Genomic DNA, 17,962 nt, shown 5'->3' with positions numbered 1-17,962 from the left:
AGGCCAGCGGGTTTAGCTCATTATGGCATTGAAAACACACTACTTAATCTGAAGGTTAGAGAGGGGTTGGTACAGTTTTGAAAGGTCTGAACACATTCAAACTTTGTGAAAAAGACTGGCCAAATTTTCTGCCCAAGGCCTCTCTGTGCTCAGGATTAAAACTCCAATGTTCAGGGCATAACGAAAGGGAGGCCTAATTAGGCAAGAGAAAGCTCTTCTCTCACACATAGCTTTTGCTTCTTTTTTTTTTTTTTCCTACCAACAAAGGAACAAAGAATAGGGTAACACTTTATTACGGTAAGTGTACTGTTCGTTTTCTCCAGTTGTTTCTCTTCCAGCCCTCTCCAGGGCAGCACCTTTCTTTGCTCTGGTGGCTGGAACACCACGGAATGGAATCATTCCTCACCCGCTGCCCACTCATGGTGCAGCCTGGAACAGGTCACTTAGCCCCTGGCTTCAAATTACTCCAGCCAACTCTAAAACCAGCTGGTGGTTTCCTTTCTCAGGGGCAGCTGAGAAGATGGCAGCAGCATGGCCTGTGAAATGCTTGCAAAATAATTAGGTGCGATTAGCAAGGTTGTCTCTGGATTTCACACAGTTCAGTATGAAGAATTCTTGCATCTTCAAATATTGTAGCATTTCTCTCCTGTCCTCCTTCACCTGTGAAATATCTCTGGTAATGCTTATTATTGAGTGTGAGTGTAATGAGGGTTTCATGCTTGGAAGATATTAATGTTTTCCTCTTAAAACTTTTGATAAATCCTCTGGCCAAGGTAAAATCTGGTTAGTTTTTATTAAGAAAGAAAAAATATTTTTCTCAAGGATATTGATTTGCTTGTGAAAACGCATGACTGGTCCTAACCAATCTGGCAAAATAGAGTAAGAGAAATGATGATTTCAAAACTGGCCATTGTAGGCCAAGCACTGAAATGGGGTCAGTCTGGATCATTCAGACTCACTTGTATAACAATAACATCCTTTTTAAAATATCTAAAAAAAAAAAGCACCATCCTTTCAAACTGGTTTTGTGAGGTTGACTTGTCTCTGATGCGAACAAAGTGCATGTAAGGAAATGCCATGACACTCACCACTTGAAAGAAACACATATCTGGATATTCTTGTTGATGGATGGATTACTGAGTGTCGTACCCCAAATTCTTTTTTTAAAAAGCTATCCTGTTGAATCTGTGCAAGCAAAGAAAAAATATTCGAAAGGGCAAAAACCCAAAAACTGTTAGAAACATGAAAGTCCTTTCTAAAGCCATTTCTCCTTGTCACTGGTATGAGAAGAATTTTCATTCTCTTTAAGGCTATTTAAAACATACTTTGGGACTAAAATGACAGAGAAGGCAATCCAATGCATTCTCAGCCCTGAAACCACAATCAGTTACAGATCCTTGTTGCCACATCGCATCCAGTGAGATAGCTTACTGGAAGAACTGGTCAAAAAACCTCAATATTGATTGAGGAAAAAAAAGAAAAGTAACAAAAATTTGAATGTTCTCTTTTTCCTTCCTCTCATTCTTTTTTCAAAGGAGAAAAAAAATGCAAAACACTGGTTTTTATTGTTTAATTAAATTAAATCCCCATTTTCAGTGATTTTGCTTTCTGTGAATTTTAGTTCTTGTTTTTTACATGAGATGAAATACCAGGAAACTGTCAGGCCGTTAAAATTTTCATTCATTGTTTCGGTTTGGTTTGGTTTTGGTATGAAAGATTATTCTCTCGGTTTCTGCTGCCCTCCTGTCTCTCTTTTCCATATTCCTGCACACTCCTGGCTGACTCTGAATGGCTCTTAACTGTTCACTTATTAGAGAGAACAAGTGGTGGTTCCATAACTTCATTGATTTAAGTTGAGATCATGGTAGGGATGACTCTGGACTCTGGAAATTATATCAATCCTTGAAGATATGCTTTGGAAAGCAAGTAAGGAATATTATAGCATCTCTTCTAACCAGGATGAATATCACTGCAGTCAGCAGTAGGTGTCACAAGCTGTATGGGTACATCAGGGATCTGACACGAGAACACTTGTGTTCATAATGTTTCTGTCACTTACCCAATGAACAATTTCTGACTTATCTATTTTGGCCTGTTTTCCATGTCAGCATAACTTGGTACAGGTGACAAACCTAAATTTCTAACATTTTTCTGACAGACTACTTGAGGAGTTATCTATATGTATGGCACCAGTATTTGAGGTCATTCCTGTTGGAAGGCCAACACACCACTGATTTTTTCATTGCTAATATTTATCTCCATGAAAGCATGATTTTTTTTCAAAGCACTGAATAATGCTGAAATTAGTATTCTCTGTAATGATGGAATTAAACCCCATAATTTTAGAATAGATGTTGATACAGCATTGTTGTCCACCTGTAGCATCTTTCCTATTAAGCCAAGTGAAATGGCAGTAGCATTAAGGAAGAAAACTTAAGCGGGTGTTATTGACCAGATGGATGCAGCTGTTCTGTTACATTCCCACCATTTTGCATTTGAGCTGTTTATTTTCACTCTCTGGCTGTCAGTCATCACATGAATTACCACTGAGAGACTCTGTCTCTACTGCAAGATCTATAGTCATGGGTCCACAAGTCTGCTGGAGTGTCTGTGCTCTTTAGTTCTGTCTTCTCTGGTGTTTCGCCTGTCCAGGTAGGGCTCTGCAGATTGGCATCACAGTTTACTCTACTTCCAAGAAGTGCCAGACAAAAGTGAGGCAGAAATTTGTCCCAGTAGGATTAGAGGAAGCATTGAGTGATTTGACCCAGTCAACAACTGTCAGGAAGCATTGCCGCTTGAGGAAAAGTAAATGCCTCATTATTGCTGCTAGACAGATGCACCTCCATAAAACACCTGGAAGTGGTCCACAGACCACAGACAGAACGTCACTGAGGTTGATTTTTTTTTTTTCCTTTTAAATGGGGAGAGATAGCAGACCTTGTATTTTTAGACATAAATTGTTCATCAGCAGGGATGAGGAAGCAATCTATTGCAGTTGAGTCTCATGCAGAAACCAAGTGTGTTATAAGGTTGTGTCCCTTTCATCAGATGTGGACCACGGTAGGGGGAAGGACATCAGACTGCCTGGGCCATCACTTTGAGCTCGCAGGGCACATGTGACTTGTGGCGAGGCTGAAAGTGAGTGAGGTAACCACAGAGTAAGCTGCTAATGATGTGGATTGTGGGAAGCACTACTGATAGGAAGCAGACAGTTGGATTGATTAGGTCAGCCCCAGGGACTAGTTGTTTTTCTTTCACCATCCTGGGGTGAAGTTAAACCTGCCACTGGTAGTAATGAACAGCTAATACAGATCAGACTCTGCCAAAATAACAACAGTGGCATCAGGAGCAGAAAGTTTTGCAGATTTGTCTGTGTGTGCACTTGCTACTGGTGTTCCTGGTGGGTGGCTGAATCATCCTGATGGCATTCAACAGGAACCAGCTGCTGAGAATATTAAAATGCAAGCATTTATTCCTCTAGAGAGACAGTAGCATCTGCAAAGTTTTCCTGTCTTGATAGTACAGATAATCCCATGGAGTATTCTCTAGTAGTTTTTAACTCTCAATTCATTTATACATGTATTTTAAAGCTGTAAGTGCTTTGTGTCTGCACAGAAAGGAGACCCTAGTTTTAGATCTGAGGCCACGACTGTCCTAGGCAGGTAGTTTGCAGCCCTATGCTCAGGCTGAGGTACCTTACATAGGAAAAAAGAAGCTGGACTTTGCCTCCTCCCCCTCCCACCTTTTTTCTTCACCCTCATCTTGTCAGGAAGAACTGCCTTGGGGGCTGGTAATTCACAGAGAAAGAATCCTTGGCTATGATTCTGTAACTTCCATATCAGGGTAAGCTCTGTCTTGAAATTTGTATTAGCAACAATTGTAAGAAATTATGAAAAAAGTGAAAAAGCAATTAAAAAATGGCCTGATAGAGTAGGATGTTCAACACACCCATTATTGTTTGTCTTCATTGTTCCCAGAGAGGAACATGTCACTTCTCAAGCCTGTAAGCAACACTCCCCAGGCCAAAACTGCTTAGGGATACCTGTGGAAAGGAAACTGGGCCCTAGAAGCTTTGAGTAACCCATCAAAACCAGGGAGCACTCAGCACCCATCAGAGGCTGGCCCTTAGTCTGACATGGTCCTAACAACAAAGGTCATAACCATCTCAAGTGAGGGAAGAGAAAAAGCAGATAGTAGCAACAGTGGGGGGGGGGGGGGAATGGCAATTTCTTCTTTTTAGTCTTTGCTTAGCTCTGCATATCTCTGCTGCTTTCCTTAGAATATGTTCTCATGCAAATAGCATGTGATTTCACATACTAACAGTGTTTACAGGATGGGAAAGGCAGAGATTCTGCACATGGCATATGATGTGAGTAAAGGGGCAGGATTGTTTTATGGAGAAAGATAAACCAAGTTCTTTAGCAGTGTGACTATAATGTTGGCACAGAAAGAAACGAGCTGTAGGCAGCCAGAGCTGTGTAGCAAAAGAAAGGGTGAGGTTTATGATTTAATTTTAAAAGGAGCATAACTTGGTGCACTCATCACAGTAGCGTTTTATTAAGGTATTTTATCCATATCTAAATAGCCTTGTTTAAAATGTCTGCCTAATACCTCATGGCTGTGAATAGTTTGGCTGTTTTTCTAAGCCTGAATATTAGTATATGGTGTTAAAAGAACAAACTCACCCAAGGCAGCAAACCTCCATTCCTGCTTCCACCTTTTGTCATTTCTAGTCATCCTCAGAGCCTGTCAGGGTGTGTCAACATTCAAGGTTTTGACAGGAACTTACAGACACAAGAGGGACCACAAACACCACTCTACAAAGTTTATTGATAGCCTCTCTCATGATGTGACAGGCCAAGGAAAGCTGTTGCAGGAGAGGTGACAGCAGTGGCAGCACTTTATAGCCCTTCCTGATTTCAGCTTCTCCTTGGAAAGAGCTGTTGAAACCTCTTAGCAGTGTTAGACATATAGTTTAATCTCAGTAAGACATCACAGTGATGATGCATACATCAAAGACTCTGTTGTGTTTTCCCCTTTTTATGTGAGTTATGTTTGCTCATTTGTTAAAAAAAATAGCATAATGATTTCAATTTTAAGAGGCTTAAGCCCAAAGCTTTGGAAAGTCTTAACAAAGAATGATTTAATGAACTGGCTATTGTGTTTATTGTTGTGCTCAGCTACTTAAGTATGTCATAGGCTCTGCAATACAAACAATTAATGGTCAAGCTTCTGAGCTCAAGTGCTACGGTCTTCTGCCTTCAGAAAAGGAGTAGCAGCATTTGAGGTCTGTTCCCACTTAAGCAGTAGTGCAGTAAAAATCCAGTGGATTAAGACTAAATGCCTTGGGGTTGGATTTGTTATTTGTTTGTTGGTACAACACAATAAAGTAGAACTTAATCCTGAATAAGAGCAGCACTGGAAAATTTCAGGAACATACTGAATAATACTTAAACATTTTCATCCCAACATTTCCTCTAAGGACGCATCTCTCTTTAAAAAGTCATAGGGAAGAAAAGACTCTTGAGCTTTGTCTTGGATAATGCTGTGGGTGTGAGTGAGCTTTGCCCTGAGAAGATAATGCCCACCAAATTTAGGAATGGTTGATCTGCATTGCAAACCCTGCTGTTAGACCATGGGGCATCATATGGCTCCTAGTGCAGCTCAGCTGACAGTATGATGTTGGTACCCATCCTGAAAGCCACACAGGATGTATCCTAACAAATCCTGGGGACTTTGGTTCTCCAGTGAAGTACAGGCTATGAATAATCTTTAAAAATTATCAAATCACCCTTTTTTGCTGAAAATATTTTTGCTTTTCAGTTTTATGATCTCTGTCATGTCAGCTAGCTGCTGTTCCAAGTAAAGGCAGAGGAAGTGTCATTTTAATGCTGCTGTATTTTGTCATGGGTATTTCACATCTTCTATTTTCGCTGCTTATCTGCACTTTGTATTTATCACTGCAAAATGATAATGAGAAGGTGGGGGTTAAAGAAAGTAATGAATTTTTAGAGCTGTTTATTGTCCTCAAACAGCATGATCCTCTAGGGCAATACCTCCCCCACCTAGTCTAAGCAGGCAGAAAAGAGGCATTTGGACACAAATTCAGCCACTAAGAATGAAGTCAAAGCTCAGAACTATCATAAAAAATTCCATCCTGAGAAGATAGGAAAGGCTGAGGCTGCCAGTGGAGCAACTGAGTATCTACAGAGCTATGACTTGGTTTTCCCTTTGCCATCCCATGGCTAAAATCAAGCTATGTCTCTGAGTTATTTACCTCTCTGGCCACAGGAAAATGGCAAACTTAAAAATCCCATCAGTGCTGTCCATGTAGCAAGAACTGCCCCCTTTTCACCTCTTAATATTGTCACATCTGAGTAGCAAACTACACTAACTCTCTAATAACTATTATAACAATGGTCACTGCTGCATTATGTTTTACTAGCAATGCTTTTCCTAATAAATTTGGATCAGGCCCTCTATCATTCTCCAGCCCAGTCCCATGAATGAATGCTTCCCCTGACAGCTACCTGTTCAGTCAGCCCTGTACTGTGGTAAATAAACATTCTACCAGCATAAGGTGTCCCACCAACTCCCCTCTTCATTTCTAGTCTGTTTACATTCAGTGTAATTCTTTGACTCAAACCATCTCACTCACAAAACTCCATCTCTTAACCTTTTATTATTCAGTTCTCACTCTGTGGGTGAAAGGAATAAACAGCAGTTGCTGGAACCCAGCAGCTGAAACAGTTGAGAGTTCATATTTCTTTAAAGGCAGAATCTGTGAGGATTTTTGCTCCAAACACTTTTGGTTTTTGTTTTTTTTTTCCTCTTGAAGATTAGGAAAGAGTGTCACACATGTGTGCCCTGGCATGGTAACTCTTTGCCACCTGAAACAGTAGTTGTTCATACTGACAACTAAGAGAAAACACAAATTCAGCAAATATACCAGGGCCACCAAAGAAGGGCTGCTGTAGCCCACAGACTTTCTTGCAGCCAGTTGACATTATCTGGATTTTCTTAAAATTCCTGGATAGTTTAAGCCCTGAGACAACTATTCACATAGCACTGGTTTTACAGCATCTTTCCAAACATCAATAAGGTATCCTCTACTTCCATTGTATTTACTGGGAGAAAAAGACAAAGATGTGGCTGGAAGAAGAATATAGCTCTTTCGTTTATGGAGCTACATTGTCTTTGTGTCTTAGAAAAATATAACATTTTCTTGCATTTTAAGAGAGGTGAAATAAAGCGTGAAGATAAACACTTTATACCCTTAAGCTTATATTTCAAAAGTGACTTCTAAAATTGTGAGTACTATGTTTAGAAATGTGGAATTCTGGAGCAAGTGAAATCTTATTCTAGGCTCATGAGGAGTTTTATTTCAAATCAATTTCTTTGTCCAAAACCTGGTTGGGAGCAAGTATGTGAAATTTAGCATATCAGATTGTGAAAGTCCAGCAAGACTACACAAGGCAAATAGGGGTGGATAAGATACCAGGACACAATACTGTGTTCTTCATTAGAGATGTTGGTGAAATCTGAGTGAGCCTCCCCCATGGTTTAGTAGAGAGTTAAAGAATCCAAGGGACACAGAATATCTTTTGGCTTCTTGAGGTCTGTGATGTTGAAATACACACAACAGTGTGAAGAATGAAGAACAAGTCAAAAGGAACATTTCTGCTCCCATAATTTCTCTAAAAAAGCCACTTTTGCACAGTAATTTCTCCATTAGCTCTCAGTTCCAGCTATAAGCTACAGGGATAGACATTCATTCAAAGATGAAGAAGCCTTCATTATTTTTAGAAAGTTCATCATAGCACATTTACTTGTACACTGCAAAGTATTTTCACAATTTAAACCTACGGAGTTGTCAAAATAAATGAACAAAGTATGCTCTGTGAAACTTTATGTATTTATATTTTGAATTGTCTGTTGAACTGCTTGTTAATTTGAAAAATTCAGTTATTTGTGATAGGTCAGCATCCTCGCTGTTCCCCTTGAATTAGCAAGATCATGTTCTTTTCCTGACTAGCTGTGCTCCTAACAGCAAACACATTCACTGAGACAGTTCTGTTTGGGCTGGGAGATCCATGGCTGCCTCAGTTAATCCAAAGGATTATTCCATGACAGATTATCCTAAAGGAAGGTTTTCCCAAAGCGCCTGCTTTCTGAAAGGTCACATCACTTCTGTGCAGCTCAGAGTCAAGCCACGTTTCAGTGCTCACAGGAGGAATTCCAGAGGGAAGGGACGGAGGTGGCAGAACTGGGTGCCATGTGGTAGGCATGTCAGCGCAGGGAACGGCATGCCACACACCTGCTTGGGGCTCTGCCGTGCCACAAGTTAACATTTTGATGAGCAATTTCCATTCTGTTGTTTTCTCTCAACACATGGGGTTCAAAAAACAGTTAAAAGAAAACTGTACCCATTTGCTCATCTCAGAAGCCTGTGATTTCAGAAGAGTCTGCCAGATTAATTTTCACATATAGAGTATTTCAGAGTTGAAATGCACAGAGGAATACAGTTTATCTTTTGAAATTGTAGTGTGATGGCCAGAGAAGAATAGGTGTGTATTGCTCAAACTTCATGGAACGACACTGACTGATGGTTATAATTGTTTAAAAAAAAATCTATTGTGTAATCACAACCTTCAGAGATTTTTCAAGTCTATGTTAATAATCATGAATACTTGCCTCTCTAGGAAGGGGTTTTTAGTTGCTATATAAAAAAAACTAAAGACATGCAACAATTATTTTTCTGACTGCACATCTGTGAAGAACCTGCTTTCTATAATAACTGTACTTGAACTAGTTTTCCTTTAAACTTGCACTTGGATGATAGAATAAAATCTATAAGTCTGCGACATTAAAACCCTTCATTTTTGTCCATATTATCTCCATAAAACCCTATTGGGTGTGGGCAGACAGGAGGGCAGGGAGGGGAAATATCTGCAGAATTCCATTGGCGTTGCTGCAGAAAGGATGCAGGTCTCACGGAGCACTCTTACTCAGACTTTATATTTTCGTCAGAAATAGGCTAGTCCTTTGCTAATTTACCCTGAGCAGTAGCTGTCATGCAGTTGAGGAAAGAATTAGACATGTATTTTCTGGTTAAACCTCTAATCTGATATTCATACAGCAAATTTGGTTGTAAATTTTGGCTACTGAAAATTTTCTGGCTTGCAGTAGGCCTGTGTCTGTGTAATTGGAAGACAGAAGAGATTCTCTAACTTTAATCTGATGCTTATCTCCATCTTCCTTAAGGCAGGAGAACAGCCAAGGGATTTAGCATCTTCCTTGTTTTCTTGCGACCAACAGAGATTAACTATGGTTAGAAGCTCTTCTTCATGCATTTTGTAGCAGGATGTCCAGGTAGCTGCTAGATACCTTTTGTTGCTGAAGTCTGAAGCATTAAATTATTCAATAACCCCTTGTTGTCTTCCAGGAGAGTATAAGCTTGTAAAAAGCAATATGATCAACACAAAAGTCATCCTCTGACATGCCCTTGCACCCATAGATCATGTTCATGCAGTTGCTTGTAGAGCAGTTTTATAGGTTTCTCAGTAACCTTTTACAGAGTTAATTTCACTGGTCCCTTTCAAGGGGTCCACTTGATTATATACCAGTAAAAAGAGATGGCATTTGAGAATGGTTGATATGCTCACAATTTTTGTAAGCAGAGACCTTGATGAGTTCCTCCACAGTCAGTCTCCTTGGGCTAAAATTTCAACGTATTACATGGGGATTTAGCCACTCATTTCCCATAAACATCAATGGGAGTCATGTGGCTAAATCCCTGTGCAACACATTGAGAATGTATTCCCTTATGTTTAAACTCATTTTGATGCAGATGCTTTCTTCTGCAGGAAACAAGCAAAACATAGAAGCCATTTATTTCTTTCATTTGTCTGCCCCAGTTCTCCAAACTCCCAAATTACCTTCTCTTCTGCCTAGGTACCACAATATCTCACAGGACTTGCTGAATCTGTGTGTGACACCAAGTTGGAGGCCAAGCTTCAAGACATTAGGACAATGGATGCTAATTGGTATTTATTACCTACTCATGTGTGGGGAAAATTGGACAGATGACAGGCTGTCCTTTCACCCATGAGAACGAGATTTTTCATTTCTCTCAGTCCTCCATCACCTGCTGTATCACATATTAAAGGAGAGCCCACATGCTGTTTTTAACTAGTGGTCTCTAACGATGAGCTGTAGTGAAGGATCATTGCTTGGCTCTTGTGTGCTTTGTGATACTCTCCCAGAAGGTTCAGGGACCTGCTATGAACACTATATGGAGACTCTACTAACTTCCTTAGTCAGGAAGAGGGTCTTTTAGACTAATTATTGGAGGGAGGGGAAATGAAAGGCTATCAGGATGTAGGCACAAATGTGAATATAGTATTTCAAAATCACTGGGCATGATTTTCAGTAATGGCATATGTGTGTTAAGATGCAATTTTGTGCCTGGAAAGAATTGTGTTCATTATAAATGGCAGGTGCTTTTAAAGCATTTAAATATTGCATTTTCTATTTCCACCTGCACACCAGGTAACTGGGTATTAATATGCTACTAGTTGAGCCCATGATTCATTGCAGGTGCAGTGCTTGGGAAATCAAGGATTGCATTGAGGTCCTGATGAAAATCATGCCCTCAGGCACATCTGAGCTCCATTTTGATCAACAAGCCAAAAATAAGACTTTTATTTCAATTACAGTTCGTCTGATTTTGAACTTAATGATGCAACTTGAAGTCTATTGGCTTAGCTCCTGAGACCCAGGAAAGAGGATGTCTGGGACCTTGCCTATTCAGTGGAATAGAGGTTCCCATTAAATTCACTCTGATCTCATTACATGTCTTTTATTTGGTCAGAAGCTCTATTTTTGCTCTTCCTGGCCTTATTGAATCTGTTGTTGATTCATTGTGCAGACTTGGTATTAATGAAAAAGACTGCCTCACTCAGGTCTCTCTGGAGGGTGAGATTTTCCATAGCCCTGTGTCTGTAGCACACGTTGGAAGCACAGACTCTGATGGGTTGCCTTGTGAAACTAGATTCGAGCAGAGCTTTATTAATAGGCTGATGAGATGTATCAGCCTGGCGAGGCTGCCTGCCTCCATAATGAGCGAGGGCTGCATTTTGCTTCACTTAACGAAGAGAAAAATCCTCAGCAATGCCTTTTCTGTACCCCTGCTATCCCCGCTCCACATTCCACTTTCAAAGACCGCTTTAAAGGTCTCTATTATTCCAGCTGCCTTTAGGTGTCACTAGAAGCTTTGGGTTCCTCCTGTTCCTCCATGCCTTTGTGTGCTGAGCCCTGCCCTGCCATTCAATTGCCCCAGCAGCTTGGGGGTCCCCTGGTCACCCCCCAGCGACTGCTTCCCTTGTTTTGTGGTTACATTGCTTGTCCACGCGAGTTGCACAACATTAGGTTGAATGAAAAGGAAAGTAATTCATTTTGGTAGCTTTTCTCATTTCCAGCAAAGCTGGATGTCAGAGGCTGCCCCTGCATTATTGAATTGGAAACTCTGCCACAGGAGAGGATGGTCGTCCTACAGTATGTTGTAGGCTGAAGAGCTGCATTTTCAGCTTGCGTAACAGTGGAAGGGCTGACTTCTGTCCTGCTTTTGTCAGCCATTGTCAAGATATCCTAGCTTCTTCTGCTACTAAATTTCAGGAGCTGTTAATCTGGTCTTTTCTGTTTCAAGATGGATGTGAAAATTTTTGAGTGGGCCAAATATTTTCTTGGCCTTCTGACGAAGCTTAGGTCGCTCATATGGTAAATCATTATTTTGGAGACCATATTCCGCCTTTGCTGGGAGTTAAGAGTGGTGTTCTAATAGCTTCCTTCCATCTGGAACAGTCATAAACCAGATGGATAAGGGATTGGCACCACTTATTTTGAGTCTTTACCCAATTCACCCTGTGTAAAGGGACCTTGCAATATTTCCCAGACAATTGTTGCATGTATCCAGAATCACAAGTGAAAAATATCAGGATCAGATGTGTGGGTTGCCTCTTGGGAAAAGGTTTGAAGTGAGAGCAATAAAAGTTATAGCTTTCTTTAGCGATGTTATATTGGAGTCCATGATTAGGAGCCATACATAAGATTTTTTTGTATCTAAGTATTATTTGAAAAAGTAGTAATCTAGTTTCAATTCCAAAGCTTATAGCACCTTGGGTTAAGCCATAACAATGCAGAATTTGTATATGATACAGAACGAGAAGAGATAAGTTTTCAAGGACGTTGTGTATAAAGAGGCTGGCATCTTCTCCTACCAGATTCATTGTCCTCATCCGTGTTTTCATGAAAATGAATTCATCACACTGCATTTCAGTACATTCCTTTAATATGATTTAGTAAGAATGGAAATATCGCCAGAAACTAGAAGTTGCACCTATATTTATTTATTTATTTTGTTAAATTAGAAATATTATTGTTTTCATTAGTGAATGGCTGGAAGGAAGAAGTCAAGTGGTTGTGCAAATAGCATTTATTATGGAGAGGGTTTTCATTTATGATATGCCTTTTAAGAACTGCTCTTTGGCCCAGGCCACTCTGCAGTGTTCAAGAATTGCTTCAAGAATACTTCTGATGTTTCTGAATACCAGAACAGATTCATAGTGGTAGCCTATTTTATTTTGGCTTAAAGAAAAGAAAGGAAGGAAAGAAAGATAATACAAGAAAGATCACAAAACTCAGGTGACAAAATTGAAAGGTTCACAAAGACTTCTTACACATACCAGAGACATGGTATTGCAAAGTGCAAGAAGGAAAGCAGAAAGGTGAGTGTGCTTAAATGGGCAAAAGTGGGAGAGGTTGTTTAAGTCAAAAAAGCACTTTTCACTGAGCTCAAGTCTAGGACAAGGAGATCCTTAAGAAAAGTTTATGAATCTCCGATAAAAATTACAGAGAAAAGGGTACAATGGTACAGTGTTTGGAAAAGCAAAAAGCAATCCCATAAAAAGAAAAGGTTCTGTGCTTTAACTTGAGTTTGAAGGGGAATAGATGGGGACATTATCAAAGAAAAGAAGAAGGATATAAGAACAGGAATACTAAAGCATTGTAAAGAATTTATTTTCATTTGTCATCATTGTTTGTATTGAAGACCTTTATGATTTTCAGCCACTTAAGAGTCTTTGTGGACACCTTCCACAGAGGGTGTAGTGGCATATTGTCTAGGATCATGTTGTGTATGAATTCTAGAGCATGCAGGAAGCCGGGATGAGTGGTGTTGGTGCTGCTAACAAAAACCAAAAAAAACAAAACAAAAAATCAAAACAAAAAACAAACAAACAAACCAAACCAAAACAAAACAAACAAAAAACCAAAACAAAACTAAACACCTCCAAACAAACAAACCAAATAACACAATCTGTTCTGAAAGTTAGACAGAGAAACAAGGAGATTCAAAAATTGCTCAATTACTTTGAAAAACCAAGCGATTATCTTATGAATTAATTTGGCAGACCCTGTTTCGGTGGTTTATAAATTGTTTACCATTACAGTTAAAACCATAAACATTTTTTTGTAGGCTGGTTAGTCTTTAATGACTCCACGTGGCTGGAAGAATCTGTCCATGCCTGAGTGCCTCAATGCCTGAGTGCCTCCTGTGCTGAACAGCCCATCCCTCTGGTCCCAGGTGCCATCTCTGTGCATGGGCACCTTTTGAAGCAGTAAATGCCAGGAGGTTCTGTCGCTTCCTGCTACCAGCTCGATGCTGGTCTGTGAAGCAGTAATTGGCAGCCAATGTTGTGTTGCATCCAGGATCCATTTCCCAGGATATCCATGAGGATAGAAGAGATGGGGCAAATGTTATCACTACAGAAGTTAAAAATTTATTCCAGTCTGTCTTTGTGGTTTCACGATAAGGAGTGTATTAGAAGAGCCAGTTCCTTTTAGCAGTTTCTCCCTGAAATGTGCTGGAATGAGAAGTGTTCAGATGAAATCCTTTGTGCTAGCACCTCTCTCTCTTCATCTTCTGCCATTCCCAAATTGCAAATTTGTCTCAAGAAAGATGCTAAATTGAGGTAGTGGGTCAAGAAATGTGTTTCTTGGAGCAACTTGTTACAAAACACTTAATATACAGCTGCGCCTCTTGTTATAAAATCAAATCAAACTGGACTATAACAAAAACTCTAAGAGAACAAAAGCATCAAAGTAATAAGCAGAAATATATTGGCATTCAACATTAGCTCACATGGCCCTCATGATATGGAAATACCCAAATTAACCAGGTATTTGAAAACTGAAGACAAGAGCACAACCTGTTAACAGCAGTAGTCCAGTTTCCCTATTGCCATGTTTGTAACATGTACCAGTACAAACCAGGGAGTAAAATTTAGACTTGCGTCGAGGTTTTGCTGCTAACTCCTTAAAGCTGTGCTGGATGAATGCCAAGAACTCTGTTCAAACATGGGACCAACGGGAAATTAAAAGCTTTTCTCTCTTAAAATGCCAGAGATATAGAAGTTACACATCCACTACTGTGGTTCTCAACTTCCTGAAGGCATATAGGCTGTTTTTCCATTATTTATTCCAATCAGTATCAAAGTTACAGTAGTCTGGTGACAGTCTTGCCTTTTGCCATTTTGTTTCAATTTATCTCTAAGTCATCTCTTGCTAGAAACTAGAAAAATTGTTAACAAAAGGCCAGTTTCACTGATGTCAGTAAGAGTACCAAAATAATAGAATCTTGTGAGGATTAGGCTTCAGTGTTCATACCAGCTGGAAATAGGTTGGGATCCCATTCAAATGTCAGATGGTGGTGGCAGCTAGTGCTGCTTGATTTTGAAACCTGACATCTTCTGCCCTGCCTGTGTTAGAGGCAATTCTGTGGCCCCAGAGCACAGCTTTCCAGGCTAGTGTCTCATTCCAGCACCAGTTCCAGATGATGATGCACAAAAAAAGGGCAGTTTTCTGTCTTCAGTGCAAAGGAACAGCACAGAAACACAGTCTTGCAGAATGACATCTTTAGTTAAGAGGAACAAAAGGCTGAGCTGGGAAGGTCACTGTTTTGTCTTTTCTTGCTTATGCTTGCCTGATTTCTAACTTTAGAATTAATATGAAACATATCTCCTTTGGCTCATCTGTTTTCTGTGACTATTTGTATTATCTGTAAAAAATTGTTAATGCCTTACAAAATGCTTTCATAGCTTACCATGATGATGGAGTATGTTGGAAATAGGGATCTTAAAATATGGATTACTAATGTGATCATTTGCCCCAGCTACAACCTTTCTAGATAATCTCTAATATAACAGGCTTTTAAAAATAGAGCATGTGATAACAGGAGCTGCTTATTTGCTCCATAGCAGAGCTATGAAGAGCTCTGTATTTTCACTTTGCAAACCTTGGCAAAGATATAATATTGTATATGCCAATTTTTTTTTTTAAATTACGGAATTTTGCTTTCGTGCCCAGGATTAAAACTGCCTAAGGTACCACCAATAGAAAACTTGATAGTAGGGGAATACCCCAGGAGCTTTGTATGCTATTTTTTGATAGAAAGACTTTAGACATTAACAGATATTATTACATTAGGAAAAGAGTTTTCTGGACTTTTTGCTCTGAGAACTACAAAAAGAAGTGTCTGACATTAAATAGAACAATAAAATACCTTCCCGAAGTGTATCATGATTTGACAAATCTCAGCTAGATAGCTCATGCCAATACCCTGACAAAAATTGAGGAGAGATGTTAGAATAAAAAAAATGTATAACCTAGGTTAGTAATTGCTCTTTCTGTTTTTAAAAAAATTGAAAAGACAATTTAGCAAACCCTGCATCATTCAGTGATAGCTTACTTAATAGATTGACACAGAAGTTTTCCAAAATTCTCTCAATTTTACAAAACACCAGTTCATTGCTGCGACCTGGAATGAAACTGTTTACAGCTCTGTGCTAAGTAGAAAGTTCAAATCAATTCTTGTCCATTAGAGTTAGGCATAACTGATGAAATATCCCCAGAGGAGTATTGTAAATGTATCAAGATGTCCTCCCCCATTACAGAAATGGGGAGGCATGGTGAATTACTTACCTTCTCTCTTACACTTAATGTCTCTGAAATGCTGCCAGGCAGAAAAGGCTTATCTTGTCTCACTGGGTTTAAGAGAGGTCTATGCTGTAGTCTGGGATACAGGGGAGGAAAAAAAGGTAGTAGTGCTGAGGGCAGACCCATATTAGGCTTTATTCCTAGACAGGACCAAACGAAAAAAAAAAAATAGAGAGAAAAGCTGCTCAATAACCAACAGTGGATTCAAAATACATGCAGGAAATATCTGATCTAAAAATCAGTACTAGGGATTTTTTAATAATGTAACTGGAATTTTTGTGCAGTGAGCTATATAATAAATTCACTCATTAAAATATACACTGAAATAGCATTGGGGCAGAACATACAAACAATAGAAACCAAGAAAACCATGCTTAAAGATGTCTCCAAATGCCAAGGCACAGTGTGCATGGTATTGAAAGTAGCTAGCATTCACAATTTCTTTCCATCAGGAAAAGAGCCTTCAGCATACTTTTCACTTGCTATGAATTTGTCTCTAGGATTGTACTTGAAGTTGTAAAGAAATTTGGGAAGTCTAGGTTCTTGCATCAGGAGGCTTTTTGTATAAGGCCTTTGCTAGGGGTGTAACAAAGTTTGGGGCTGCCAGACACACTTTACAACACCTGAACTGAGATGTTCCCAGTCTGCTCTTGCTGCTGACAAACAAGAGTGCTCAGTTATGGGGTCAGAGTGATCTCAGCTGCATGAGACAGTCTGCCACCAAGCAGAAAACAGTAGAGCAGAGGGGAAAACACAACATAGTGAGACCTCTTGAAGACTGAATGGCAGAGAAGGGGGAAAAGGAGACACAGAACTGGGAACAGTCATGTTCCAAACTGGTCTGTGAAACTGATCTTGATGTAGCCAAAAGAGTTCAGGTTTATGAAAGACTCAATAAATATCCTGTGCCCTCTAAGCATTCAGAAGCAAATCAAAAATATGCAATTCCATAGCAAGAAGTCTGCATCTCCCCTTAACAGCCCCAGAAAATGCTGCCATAACAAACTATAGTCTATGCTGCCTACAGAAAAACTAGACTTGCTTTGCATGTTGCATGAAATTTTAATCAACTTTGCAATGAAGCAAAGGGAGAAGATAGGGCCAGAAGTTTAAAAATCTCGTGTGTAGTTTTTCTGGCTCCTGGGACTTGTAACACAGCACCTTCTACCGATCTCAGTTGCAACAAGTGGATGCAAAAGGAAAAGCAAAGGCAGAACAGGAATAATGGAAGTGGCTGGGAGGAAAAAAAAAGTAGTGTTCAAAGCAAAATATTTGTTAAGTAAAAGCACAGGACAAAATCTAATGAGAAATGGAAAAGCTTCAAGATCAAATTTAATTATGTGGGAGGGCAGGAGGAAAAGGGTCTTCAGGGCCTTCAATCACAAAGTGGACAGTGAAACTATTCCAAGAGTTAAATCATTAGCTTGGAATTGTAAAGCCTGATTTTCAGATTTTTGCTTATTGCTTTCTTCTGTGAGCCTGGCAAGTAACATCATCTCCAAGCCTTAGTTTCTAGCCTGGAAGTTAGGAATGTCTGTACTTCAGTAACCTACAAGGACTTTAGGAGACAAAATATTTTGAAGATCATGTCTCAAAAAAGGTCTTCATGAAGGTGAAGATGAGGCTTCAGCTGTATGGCTCACATAAGTATGTGAACCTTTCTTCTTCTAGAGAAGAAAGAAATATTGAAAATTCACATCACAAGTGAGACCTAACTTGAGAGCAGTGGAATGTAGATTTGGTTGTACAAAATGCTCTTCCATCATAAGAGAATGATGATAAGGTGTAAGGTGATGTCCAGCTCTCCTCCCAATCTCAGGCATTGTTTTCAAAGGATTTGACTTATATCAGAATGCATTAAACAGACAATTGAATGTTGGAATCTAATGGATATTGAGGCATAAGTAAA

The sequence above is a fragment of the Molothrus aeneus genome, chromosome 2 (genome assembly GCF_037042795.1).
Source record: "Molothrus aeneus isolate 106 chromosome 2, BPBGC_Maene_1.0, whole genome shotgun sequence".
NCBI classification, from domain to species: Eukaryota; Metazoa; Chordata; class Aves; order Passeriformes; family Icteridae; genus Molothrus; species Molothrus aeneus.
This window is presented reverse-complemented; position numbering follows the sequence as displayed.